Source organism: Oncorhynchus mykiss, chromosome 8 (assembly GCF_057628025.1).
Source record: "Oncorhynchus mykiss isolate SJ-2025 chromosome 8, ASM5762802v1, whole genome shotgun sequence".
In the NCBI taxonomy this organism is placed as follows: domain Eukaryota; kingdom Metazoa; phylum Chordata; class Actinopteri; order Salmoniformes; family Salmonidae; genus Oncorhynchus; species Oncorhynchus mykiss.
Window position 1 is genome coordinate 23,721,384 of NC_143029.1, and position 12,465 is coordinate 23,733,848.

General features: G+C 47.5%; 1 protein-coding gene across 1 annotated transcript in view; it reads left to right on the top strand.

Moving 5' to 3' along the window:
- Window positions 1-12,465, top strand: part of aig1 (androgen induced 1) — a 65,857-nt gene that overhangs the window by 38,513 nt on the left and 14,879 nt on the right. The gene's annotated exons all lie outside the window — the stretch shown is intronic.

Below are 12,465 nucleotides of genomic sequence, written 5' to 3' on the forward strand. Positions count from 1 at the left end.
GCTGAAATGTCACTTAGTTGACATATGCTTGTGATGCCTGTAATCGTTCTGCACGTTATTTTGATAAGTAAATTCATACTATTTAATCCTTCTTCCTGAGGACAAAAAACAAAACATTGGTTGCTATATCTAACAAAAATGGTTGCTGTACAGCAGGCTGGCTACCATCTTCTCACTTCAACTAAAGGTCAACTACAACTAAAAACTCAACAGCTGGATGGGCAGTAAACGCACCATTTGTCTGTTTCCATAGATTTTCTATTTACATATAATTGGATATATCCATAATTATAGTATTGTTGCATGATTTCACCTGGATCAGAAAAGTTGATGTCTCATTCGCCATAGCACTCTCTGTACAGGGGCGAGATCGAATTTCATAAGTGAAACATTGTTTCTGAGGTCAGACAGCAAGTTTTATACAAACCATCACTGTTGGAAATCAATGCTCGGCTAGCTAGAAGCAAGATGAAATAATGTGTTAATTAATGTCTAATTGCTTATATTATTGTGTTTGTCCATTAGCCTACACTGTAAAACATTTCCTGTCATTTTTACTGTCAAATACTGGCAGCACTGTGGCCAGAAGGTTACTGTAAATTTACACTGAATTACTTACAGCACATAAGCCAGTACATTACTGTAGATTTACAAGACCTTTACTTGAACACAAATTTACAGCATATTACTGGAACACCTGACTACAGCGACATGCTGTGTTTCTAGATTTTACAGTGGAAGCACAGTGGTTAGTAAAATATTGTAGATTTACAGTGCAAGTAGCTTGTGCTAACGACGGTTAGCTTGTGCTAACGACGGTTAGCTTGTGCTAACGACGGTTAGCTTGTGCTAACGACGGTTAGCTTGTGCTAACGACGGTTAGCTTGTGCTAACGACGGTTAGCTTGTGCTAACGACGGGCAGTATTTCTGTTACATATATTTGATATACTGTATGTATTTCAAAACGTGCAATTCCTATTTTTTTATTTGTGGCCTGAACTACAATTCATGTGACCTATTTTGTAACGGTTTAATTAGAATACACGTATTTTCTAATACAAATATATACTTGCAAGTATAACTACAACATTCTCTGTAACGGTAACATCATCTTTTCACTGGCTATGACTATGGTATATTCTTGTTTAACTTAGTTTAATACGCTGGCTGTAAGTCGCTCTGGATAAGAGCGTCTGCTAAATGATCAAAATGTAAATGTGAAAATGGACACTTGCAAATCACGCTGGATATTATTCTATTATTCTTTGCCCCCAAACGAGGCCACATTTGATTAAAATACAAATAGTTTGAGGGTGGAGCTCATTAGAATAATAACCAGCAGTGTGCTTTCCAAATGTTCATTTTTAACATTTCCATTTTGCTCTGGTCGAAAGCGACATACAGTCAGTGCATTCCTCTACGGTTGATTCAAAAACAGCACATCACAGTCAAAGCGACTAACACGTTTCTGTGATCGTTTGTGGGAAGGTGTTGTAGTTGAGGATACATTGGTCTTCCACATATCCTGTATTTGTTACAAGTTACCTTTTGAATGTATCTTTGCCTATCTCTGGCTACATTACTGTAAAATTCACAGTAACTTCCCACCAGCGTCCTGTAAGTTACTGGAAAATGCAGAGCAATGACAGTACAATACTGTAAAATGAGGCTACTATAATGTAAGAAAGTAAATGCTACTGTAATCATGTTGATATTTTACAGTACTTTACTATAATTACATGGGATTAGTACAAGCAGGTTGGCTGCTAGGTATTTGTATATTACAGCCTATTTATGAATATGTGGTGTTTTATATCACTTGCTCTTCTAGAGGCCTAAACAAAAGCTCCCAAACTGGCTGTGGCTACAGGGCAAAACATATCGAAAAGGACATGGCTTAATTTCCAACCCTTAAAGACTTGCAGTCACTCTGATCCGTCCCATAATCTGTCCCCTGTACATTTAATTGTTAGGAAACTACTACCGCATATCACTTAAATTGGTACAGCACTCTCACTAAGGGGTGCAACAAGTATAGCCTTACAAGGCACGCCTCAACATTGGTTCATGAGCCACAACAATACCATGCACCCACAAAAGTGTTTTGCAGCTCAAAAATTACAGTATGGTACTGTATTCTGTGAGGTGGTACTGAATTACAGTAAATTACTGACAGCACACTAGCCAGTAAATTACTGTAGATGTACAGGACGAATATACAAAAATATGGTATGGTACTTCATTCTGTGGGCTACTGCATTCTCACTAATAGGGTGCAACAAATATAGAATCTTACAAGGCACACCTGTAGAATGTTACTGTGAAATTGCTGTAATTGTACAGCAGTGTAGCAGAATGCCATTGAGCCCTCATAATGCATTGCTCTTTACAGTACTGTACCCTAATATAGAGTTACAGTAGCTAACTAAAAGTTTTGGCTGTAAATGTACAACAATTTGTTACAGTGCAGTGCTTTGGAATACAAGTGTGAATCCTTAGCACAGGGCTAAAGCTTAGCCCAGGTTTAACAAATGCTTGTGTGAACAGGCTAAACTAGCCCAGGGCTAAGATAGCCAGGGCCTCAGAACAATGCAGTGTGAAAAGGCTTAAAATGTTATTGTCCATTTCCACTTGGGACCATTAAAACAGACTCTTGAAAACAGGCATAAGACACATATAAGAACATACTGTACAGAACAGAGAAACCATCACAGCAACATCACAGTATAAATACTGTATACTGTGTGTCTTGATGATGAATGTGATCTGTGTGGCTAATGAGAAGACAGGGATGTCCAGCCGCCCCGCCCCTCCCCTCTGCTTCTCCAGGCCCGGAGGTCTGGCAGCTAGCTCCATTCCCACGTTCCTCATGGCTCTGTCCCTCCACACACTTATGATGGATGACCTTCTCCGAGTATGGTAACACAGTCTCTGCTGCAGAAAAAACAGCCTCTAAACCTCCTCTATCAGTCAAGAAAAAGAGAAAGAAAGAGAGAGAGAGAGGGCGATCTGTCTCTGGTCTGGCAGAGAGGCCTACCTTGTGACAACACATGTTACAGAACCAGAGGACCAGACGCTAGTCCTGAGCACGGCACATTTAATGCTCTCAGAGAGGAGAGGCTTGGAGCCGAGGGAGCCCTCTACTGCAGCCATAGCTAACCAGGGCCGACAGCAAGGAGAAGGGGATTTGCCAGACCCACCTGACGTGTAGGAGCCTCAGGCAACAAACACCTCTCTTCATTTTAATCCTTGGCTAAATTAAGATGATTATATCCCCACACGTCTCACAGGGTCAGAGAATCTGCCTCGTTTCCCTATGCTGGAGTTGGGTAAATCCATAGGCAGTCTTCACAGGAGGCTGGTGGCACCTTCATTGGGGAGGACGGACTCGTGGTAATGGCTGTAGCAAAATGGATGGAATGGTATCAAATACACTGCTCAAAAAAATAAAGGGAACACTAAAATAACACATCCTAGATCTGAATGAATGAAATATTCTTCTTAAATATATATATTTTTTTCTTTATATAGTTGAATATGCTGACAACAAAATCACACAAAAATTATCAATGGAAATCAAATGTATCAACCCATGGAGGTCTGGATTTGGAGTCACACTCAAAATTAAAGTGGAAAACCACACTACAGGCTGATCCAACTTTGATGTAATGTCCTTAAAACAAGTCAAAATGAGGCTCAGTAGTGTGTGTGGCCTCCACGTGCCTGTATGACCTCCCTACAACGCCTGGGCATGCTCCTGATGAGGTGGCGGATGGTCTCCTGAGGGATCTCCTCCCAGACCTGGACTAAAGCATCCGCCAACTCCTGGACAGTCTGTGGTGCAACGTGGCGTTGGTGGATGGAGCGAGACATGATGTCCCAGATGTGCTCAATTGGATTCAGGTCTGGGGAACGGGCGGGCCAGTCCATAGCATCAATGCCTTCCTCTTGCAGGAACTGCTGACACACTCCAGCCACATGAGGTCTAGCATTGTCTTGCATTAGGAGGAACCCAGGGCCAACCACACCAGCATATGGTCTCACAAGGGGTCTGAGAATCTGATCTCGGTACCTAATGGCAGTCAGGCTACCTCTGGCGAGCACATGGAGGGCTGTGCGGCCCCCCAAAGAAATGCCACCCCACACCATGACTGACCCACCGCCGAACCGGTCATGCTGGAGGATGTTGCAGGCAGCAGAACGTTCTCCACGGCGTCTCCAGACTCTGTCACGTCTGTCACGTGCTCAGTGTGAACCTGCTTTCATCTGTGAAGAGCACAGGGCGCCAGTGGCGAATTTGCCAATCTTGGTGTTCTCTGGAAAATGCCAAACGTCCTGCATGGTGTTGGGCTGTAAGCACAACCCCCACCTGTGGACGTCGGGCCCTCATACCACCCTCATGGAGTCTGTTTCTGACCGTTTGAGCAGACACATGCACATTTGTGGCCTGCTGGAGGTCATTTTGCAGGGCTCTGGCAGTGCTCTTCCTGCTCCTCCTTGCACAAAGGCGGAGGTAGCGGTCCTGCTGCTGGGTTGTTGCCCTCCTACGGCCTCCTCCACGTCTCCTGATGTACTGGCCTGTCTCCTGGTAGCATCTCCATGCTCTGGACACTACGCTGACAGACACAGCAAACCTTCTCGCCACATCTCGCATTGATGTGCCATCCTGGATGAGCTGCACTACCTGAGCCACTTGTGTGGGTTGTAGACTCCGTCTCATGCTACCACTAGAGTGAAAGCACCGCCATCATTCAAAAGTGACCAAAACATCAGCCAGGAAGCATAGGAACTGAGAAGTGGTCTGTGGTCCCCACCTGCAGAACCACTCCTTTATTGGGGGTGTCTTGCTAAATGCCTATAATTTCCACCTTTTGTCTATTCCATTTGCAAAACAGCATGTGAAATTTCTTGTCAATCAGTGTTGCTTCCTAAGTGGACAGTTTGATTTCACAGAAGTGTGATTGACTTGGAGTTACATTGTGTTGTTTAAGTGTTCCCTTTATTTTTTTGAGCAGTGTATATCCAACATGGTTTCCATGTGTTTGATGCCATTCCATTCGCTCCGTTCCAGCCATTATTATGAGCCGTCCTCCCCTCAGCAGCCTCCACTGGCTGCCTTAAATGGGGATTCCCAGCCAGGGAGTTACAGAGAGAGAGGGGGAGGGGAATAGACAGAGAGAGCGAAAGAGAAAGATGTCAAGCCTAAAGTAGGACGAGCTAAGCTTCAGTGGCAGACATGTCTGATCTGTACAGTCTGTCAGACACCAACAAATTGTCAAGTGATGAAATGCTATGTTACTAAAATGAACATCGCATGTAGGGATTTCCCCTGAATCCATAGAGACATAGTCTAAAATCCCTCTTGGTTAGGAAGGAATTATATGGAACGTAATAAAAGAGGATAGAGGTCAACGGATGTAACAACTAATATAACTGTTAGAAACCACCCTGTTTACCTCCACATGTGCAACTTGAAGACTTAAAAGTGCCATTCAACTAATTGCCCAATTATTGAATTCAGCTAATTGAAGCATTTACATAATTCACCGCCTTACTGACGCCCAACAGCTTCCGTCTGTGGACTCAAGTATGTGCAATTTTTCATATTAGTGGGATCAGCTGTATTGTGCAGCAGCCTTGGGCCAGGGTAAGGGCCAGTCCAGTTTCACCTTGAGTGATTGCTTTGGAATCAGGGGAGGCTGTGAGTGGGCCAGCTGACGCACTGGACTCTGGCGCCTCTCACTAATGTGCCCTTGTCCAGTACTGTATACGCTCTCTCTCCCCTGGCAGTGTCTTGATCCTTGAGACCTGCCCTGGCAGTGTCTCTCTCTCTCTGAGATCTCTCCTGGCAGTGTCTCTCCCTGAGACTTCTCCTAGCAGTTTCTCTCTCCCTGAGACCTCTCCTAGAAGTGTCTATCCTTGAGACCTCCCCTAGCAGTGTCTCTCTCTCTCTCTCTCTCTGAGACCTCTCCTAGCAGTGTCTCTCTCCCTGAGATCTCTCCTAGCAGTGGCTCTATCTCTGAGACCTCTCATAGCAGTGTCTCTCTCTCTGAGACCTCTCCTATAAGTCTCTCTCTCTCTCTGAGTCCTCTCCTAGCAGTGTCCCTCTCTCTGAGACCTCTTCTCTAGACCTCTCCTAGCAGTCTCTCTCATCTGAGACCTCTCCTAGCAGTGTCTCTCTCTCTGAGATCTCTCCTAGCAGTGTCTCTCTCTCTCTGAGATCTCTCCTACCATTGTCTCTGTCTCGGAGACCTCTCATAGCAGTGTCTCTCTCTCTCTCTCTGAGATCTCTCCTAGCAGTGTCTCTGTCTCGGAGACCTCTCATAGCAGTGTCTCTCTCTCTCTAATATCTCTCTTAGCAGTGTCTCTCTCCCTGAGACCTCTCCTAGAAGTGTCTATCCTTGAGACCTCCCCTAGCAGTGTCTCTCTCTCTCTCTCTCTATCTCTCTCTCTCTCTCTCTCTCTCTCTCTCTCTCTCTCTCTCTCTCTCTGTCTCTGAGACCTCTCCTAGCAGTGTCTCTCTCCCTGAGATCTCTCATAGCAGTGTCTCTCTCTCTGAGACCTCTCCTAGCAGTGTCTCTCTCTGACCTCCCCTAGCAGAGTCTCTCTCTCTGAGACCTCTCCTAGCAGTGTCTCTCTCTCTGAAATCTCTCCTAGCAGTGTCCCTCTCTCTGAGACCTCTCTTAGCAGTGTCTCTCTCCCTGAGACCTCTCCTATTAGTGTCTCTATCTCTCTCTCTCCCAGAGACCTCTCCTAGCAGTGTCTCTCTCCCTGAGATCTCCCCTAGAAGTGTGTCTGTTTTCTCTGAGATCTCTCCTATTGGTGTCTCTATCTCTGAGACCTCTCATAGCAGTGTCTCTCTCTCTCTGAGACCTCTCCTATCAGTGTCTCTCTCTCTGAGATCTCTCCCAGCAGTGTCTCTCTCTCTCTCTGAGATCTCTCCTAGCAGTGTCTCTGTCTCGGAGACCTCTCATAGCAGTGTCTCTCTCTCTCTCTGAGATCTCTCCTAGCAGTGTCTCTCTCATCTGAGACCTCTCCTAGCAGTGTCTCTCTCTCTGAGATCTCTCCTAGCAGTGTCCCTCTCTCTGAGACCTCTCTTAGCAGTGTCTCTCTCCCTGAGACCTCTCCTAGAAGTGTATATCCTTGAGACCTCCCCTAGCAGTGTCTCTCTCTCGCTCTCTCTCTCTCTCTCTCTCTGAGACCTCTCCTAGCAGTGTATCTCTCCCTGAGATCTCTCCTAGCAGTGGCTCTATCTCTGAGACCTCTCATAGCAGTGTCTCTCTCTCTGAGACCTCTCCTATAAGTCTATCTCTCTCTGAGATCTCTCCTAGCAGTGTCTCTCTCTCTCTGAGTCCTCCCTAGCAGTGTCCCTCTCTCTGAGACCTCTTCTCGAGACCTCTCCTAGCAGTCTCTCTCATCTGAGACCTCTCCTAGCAGTGTCTCTCTCTCTGAGATCTCTCCTAGCAGTGTCTCTCTCTCTCTGAGATCTCTCCTAGCAGTGTCTCTGTCTCGGAGACCTCTCATAGCAGTGTCTCTCTCTCTCTGAGATCTCTCCTAGCAGTGTCTCTCTCTCTCTGAGATCTTTCCTAGCAGTGTCTCTGTCTCGGAGACCTCTCATAGCAGTGTCTCTCTCTCTCTAAGATCTCTCTTAGCAGTGTCTCTCTCCCTGAGACCTCTCCTAGAAGTGTCTATCCTTGAGACCTCCCCTAGCAGTGTCTCTCTCTCTATCTCTCTCTCTCTCTCTCTCTCTCTCTCTCTCTCTCTCTCTCTGAGACCTCTCCTAGCAGTGTCTCTCTCCCTGAGATCTCTCATAGCAGTGTCTCTCTCTCTGAGACCTCTCCTAGCAGTGTCTCTCTCTGACCTCCCCTAGCAGAGTCTCTCTCTCTGAGACCTCTCCTAGCAGTGTCCCTCTCTCTGAGACCTCTCTTAGCAGTGTCTCTCTCCCTGAGACCTCTCCTAGAAGTGTGTCTGTCTTCTCTGAGACCTCTCCTATTAGTGTCTCTATCTCTCTCTCTCCCCGAGACCTCTCCTAGCAGTGTCTCTCTCCCTGATATCTCACCTAGAAGTGTGTCTGTCTTCTCTGAGATCTATCCTATTAGTGTCTCTATCTCTGAGACCTCTCATAGCAGTGTCTCTCTCTCTGAGACCTCTCCTATCAGTGTCTCTCTCTCTCTGAGATCTCTCCTAGCAGTGTCTCTCTCATCTGAGACCTCTCCTAGCAGTGTCTCTCTCTCTGAGATCTCTCCTAGCAGTGTCTCTCTCTCTCTGAGATCTCTCCTAGCAGTGTCTGTCTCGGAGACCTCTCATAGCAATGTCTCTCTCTCTCTCTGAGATCTCTCCTAGCAGTGTCTCTCTCATCTGAGACCTCTCCTAGCAGTGTCTCTCTCTCTGAGATCTCTCCTAGCAGTGTCCCTCTCTCTGAGACCTCTCTTAGCAGTGTCTCTCTCCCTGAGACCTCTCCTAGAAGTGTATATCCTTGAGACCTCCCCTAGCATTGTCTCTCTCTCTCTCTCTCTCTCTCTCTCTCTCTCTCTCTCTCTCGCTCTCTCTCTCTCTCTCTCTCTCTCTCTCTCTCTCTGAGACCTCTCCTAGCAGTGTCTCTCTCCCTGAGATCTCTCTTAGCAGTGTCTCTCTCTCTGAGACCTCTCCTATCAGTGTCTCTCTCTCTGAGATCTCTCCTAGCAGTGTCTCTCTCTCTCTGAGACCTCTCCTAGCATTGTCTCTCTCTCCGAGACCTCTCCTAGCAGTGTCTCTCTCCCTGAGATCTCCCCTAGAAGTGTGTCTCAATTCTCTGAGACCTCTCCTAGCAGTGTCTCTATCTCTGAGACCTCTCATAGCTGTGTCTCTCTCTCTGAGACCTCTCCTATCAGTGTCTCTCTCTCTCTCTGAGATCTCTCCTAGCAGTATCTCTCTCTCTGAGACCTCTCCTAGCAGTGTCTCTCTCTCTGACCTCCCCTAGCAGAGTCTCTCTCATCTGAGACTTCCCCTGGCAGTGTCTCTCTCTCTGAGACCTCTCCTAGCAGTCTCTCTCATCTGAGACCTCTTCTAGCAGTGTCTCTCACTTTCTGAGACCTTTCCTAGCAGTGTCTCTCTCTCTGAGATCTCTCCTAGCAGTGTCTCGCTCTCTGAGATCTCTCCTAGCAGTGTCTCTATCTCGGAGACCTCTCATAGCAGTGTCTCTCTCTCTGAGACCTCTCCTATCAGTGTCTCTCTCTCTCTCTGAGACCTCTCTTAGCAGTGTCTCTCTCCATGAGACCTCTCCTAGAAGTGTATATCCTTGAGACCTCCCCTAGCAGTGTCTCTCTCTCTCTCTCTCTCTCTGAGACCTCTCCTAGCAGTGTCTCTCTCCCTGAGATCTCTCCTAGCAGTGGCTCTATCTCTGAGACCTCTCATAGCAGTGTCTCTCTCTCTGAGACCTCTCCTATAAGTCTCTCTCTCTCTCTGAGATCTCTCCTAGCAGTGTCCCTCTCTCTGAGACCTCTTCTCGAGACCTCTCCTAGCAGTCTCTCTCATCTGAGACCTCTCCTAGCAATGTCTCTCTCTCTGAGATCTCTCCTAGCAGTGTCTCTCTCTCTCTGAGATCTCTCCTAGCAGTGTCTCTGTCTCGGAGACCTCTCATAGCAGTGTCTCTCTCTCTCTGAGATCTCTCCTAGCAGTGTCTCTCTCTGAGATCTTTCCTAGCAGTGTCTCTGTCTCGGAGACCACTCATAGCAGTGTCTCTCTCTCTCTCTAAGATCTCTCTTAGCAGTGTCTCTCTCCCTGAGACCTCTCCTAGAAGTGTCTATCCTTGAGACCTCCCCTAGCATTGTCTCTCTCTCTCTCTCTCTCTCTCTCTCTCTCTCTCTGAGACCTCTCCTAGCAGTGTCTCTCTCCCTGAGATCTCTCCTAGCAGTGTCTCTCTCTCTGAGACCTCTCCTAGCAGTGTCTCTCTCTGACCTCCCCTAGCAGAGTCTCTCTCTCTGAGACCTCTCCTAGCAGTGTCTCTCTCTCTGAGATCTCTCCTAGCAGTGTCCCTCTCTCTGAGACCTCTCTTAGCAGTGTCTCTCTCCCTGAGACCTCTCCTAGAAGTGTGTCTGTCTTCTCTGAGACCTCTCCTATTAGTGTCTCTATCTCTCTCTCTCCCCGAGACCTCTCCTAGCAGTGTCTCTCTCCCTGAGACCTCTCATAGCAGTGTCTCTCTCTCTCTGAGATCTCTCCTAGCAGTGTCTCTCTCTGAGATCCTTCCTAGCAGTGTCTCTGTCTCAGAGACCACTCATAGCAGTGTCTCTCTCTCTCTAAGATCTCTCTTAGCAGTGTCTCTCTCCCTGAGACCTCTCCTAGAAGTGTCTATCCTTGAGACCTTCCCTAGCAGTGTTTCTCTCTATCTCTCTCTCTCTCTCTCTCTCTCTCTCTCTCTCTGAGACCTCTCCTAGCAGTGTCTCTCTCCCTGAGATCTCTCATAGCAGTGTCTCTCTCTCTGAGACCTCTCCTAGCAGTGTATCTCTCTGACCTCCCCTACCAGAGTCTCTCTCTCTGAGACCTCTCCTAGCAGTGTCTCTCTCTCTGAGATCTCTCCTAGCAGTGTCCCTCTCTCTGAGACTTCTCTTAGCAGTGTCTCTCTCCCTGAGACCTCTCCTAGAAGTGTGTCTGTCTTCTCTGAGACCTCTCCTATTAGTGTCTCTATCTCTCTCTCTCCCCGAGACCTCTCATAGCAGTGTCTCTCTCCCTGAGATCTCCCCTAGAAGTGTGTCTGTCTTCTCTGAGATCTATCCTATTAGTGTCTCTATCTCTGAGACCTCTCATAGCAGTGTCTCTCTCTCTGAGACTTCTCCTATCAGTGTATCTCTCTCTCTGAGATCTCTCCTAGCAGTGTCTCTCTCATCTGAGACCTCTCCTAGCAGTGTCTCTCTCTCTGAGATCTCTCCTAGCAGTGTCTCTCTCTCTCTGAGATCTCTCCTAGCAGTGTCTGTCTCGGAGACCTCTCATAGCAAAGTCTCTCTCTCTCTCTGAGAACTCTCCTAGCAGTGTCTCTCTCATCTAAGACCTCTCCTAGCAGTGTCTCTCTCTCTGAGATCTCTCCTAGCAGTGTCCCTCTCTCTGAGACCTCTCTTAGCAGTGTCTCTCTCCCTGAGACCTCTCCTAGAAGTGTATTTCCTTGAGACCTCCCCTAGCAGTGTCTCTCTCTCTCTCTCTCTCTCTCTCTCTCTGAGACCTCTCCTAGCAGTGTCTCTCTCCCTGAGATCTCTCATAGCAGTGTCTCTCTCTCTGAGACCTCTCCTATCAGTGTCTCTCTCTCTGAGATCTCTCCTAGCAGTGTCTCTCTCTCTCTGAGACCTCTCCTAGCATTGTCTCTCTCTCTGAGATCTCTCCTAGCAGTGTCTCTCTCTCTCTGAGATCTCTCCTACCATTGTCTCTGTCTCGGAGACCTCTCATAGCAGTGTCTCTCTCTCTCTCTCTGAGATCTCTCCTAGCAGTGTCTCTGTCTCGGAGACCTCTCATAGCAGTGTCTCTCTCTCTCTAATATCTCTCTTAGCAGTGTCTCTCTCCCTGAGACCTCTCCTAGAAGTGTCTATCCTTGAGACCTCCCCTAGCAGTGTCTCTCTCTCTATCTCTCTCTCTCTCTCTCTCTCTCTCTCTCTCTCTCTGAGACCTCTCCTAGCAGTGTCTCTCTCTCTGAGACCTCTCCTAGCAGTGTCTCTATCTCGGAGACCTCTCATAGCAGTGTCTCTCTCTCTGAGATCTCTCCTAGCAGTGTCTCGCTCTCTGAGATCTCTCCTAGCAGTGTCTCTATCTCGGAGACCTCTCATAGCAGTGTCTCTCTCTCTGAGACCTCTCCTATCAGTGTCTCTCTCTCTCTCTGAGACCTCTCTTAGCAGTGTCTCTCTCCATGAGACCTCTCCTAGAAGTGTATATCCTTGAGACCTCCCCTAGCAGTGTCTCTCTCTCTCTCTCTCTCTCTGAGACCTCTCCTAGCAGTGTCTCTCTCCCTGAGATCTCTCCTAGCAGTGGCTCTATCTCTGAGACCTCTCATAGCAGTGTCTCTCTCTCTGAGACCTCTCCTATAAGTCTCTCTCTCTCTCTCTGAGATCTCTCCTAGCAGTGTCTCTCTCTCTGAGTCCTCTCCTAGCAGTGTCCCTCTCTCTGAGACCTCTTCTCGAGACCTCTCCTAGCAGTCTCTCTCATCTGAGACCTCTCCTAGCAATGTCTCTCTCTCTGAGATCTCTCCTAGCAGTGTCTCTCTCTCTCTGAGATCTCTCCTAGCAGTGTCTCTGTCTCGGAGACCTCTCATAGCAGTGTCTCTCTCTCTCTGAGATCTCTCCTAGCAGTGTCTCTCTCTGAGATCTTTCCTAGCAGTGTCTCTGTCTCGGAGACCACTCATAGCAGTGTCTCTCTCTCTCTCTAAGATCTCTCTTAGCAGTGTCTCTCTCCCTGAGACCTCTCCTAGAAGTGTCTATCCTTGAGACCTCCCCTAGCATTGTCTCTCT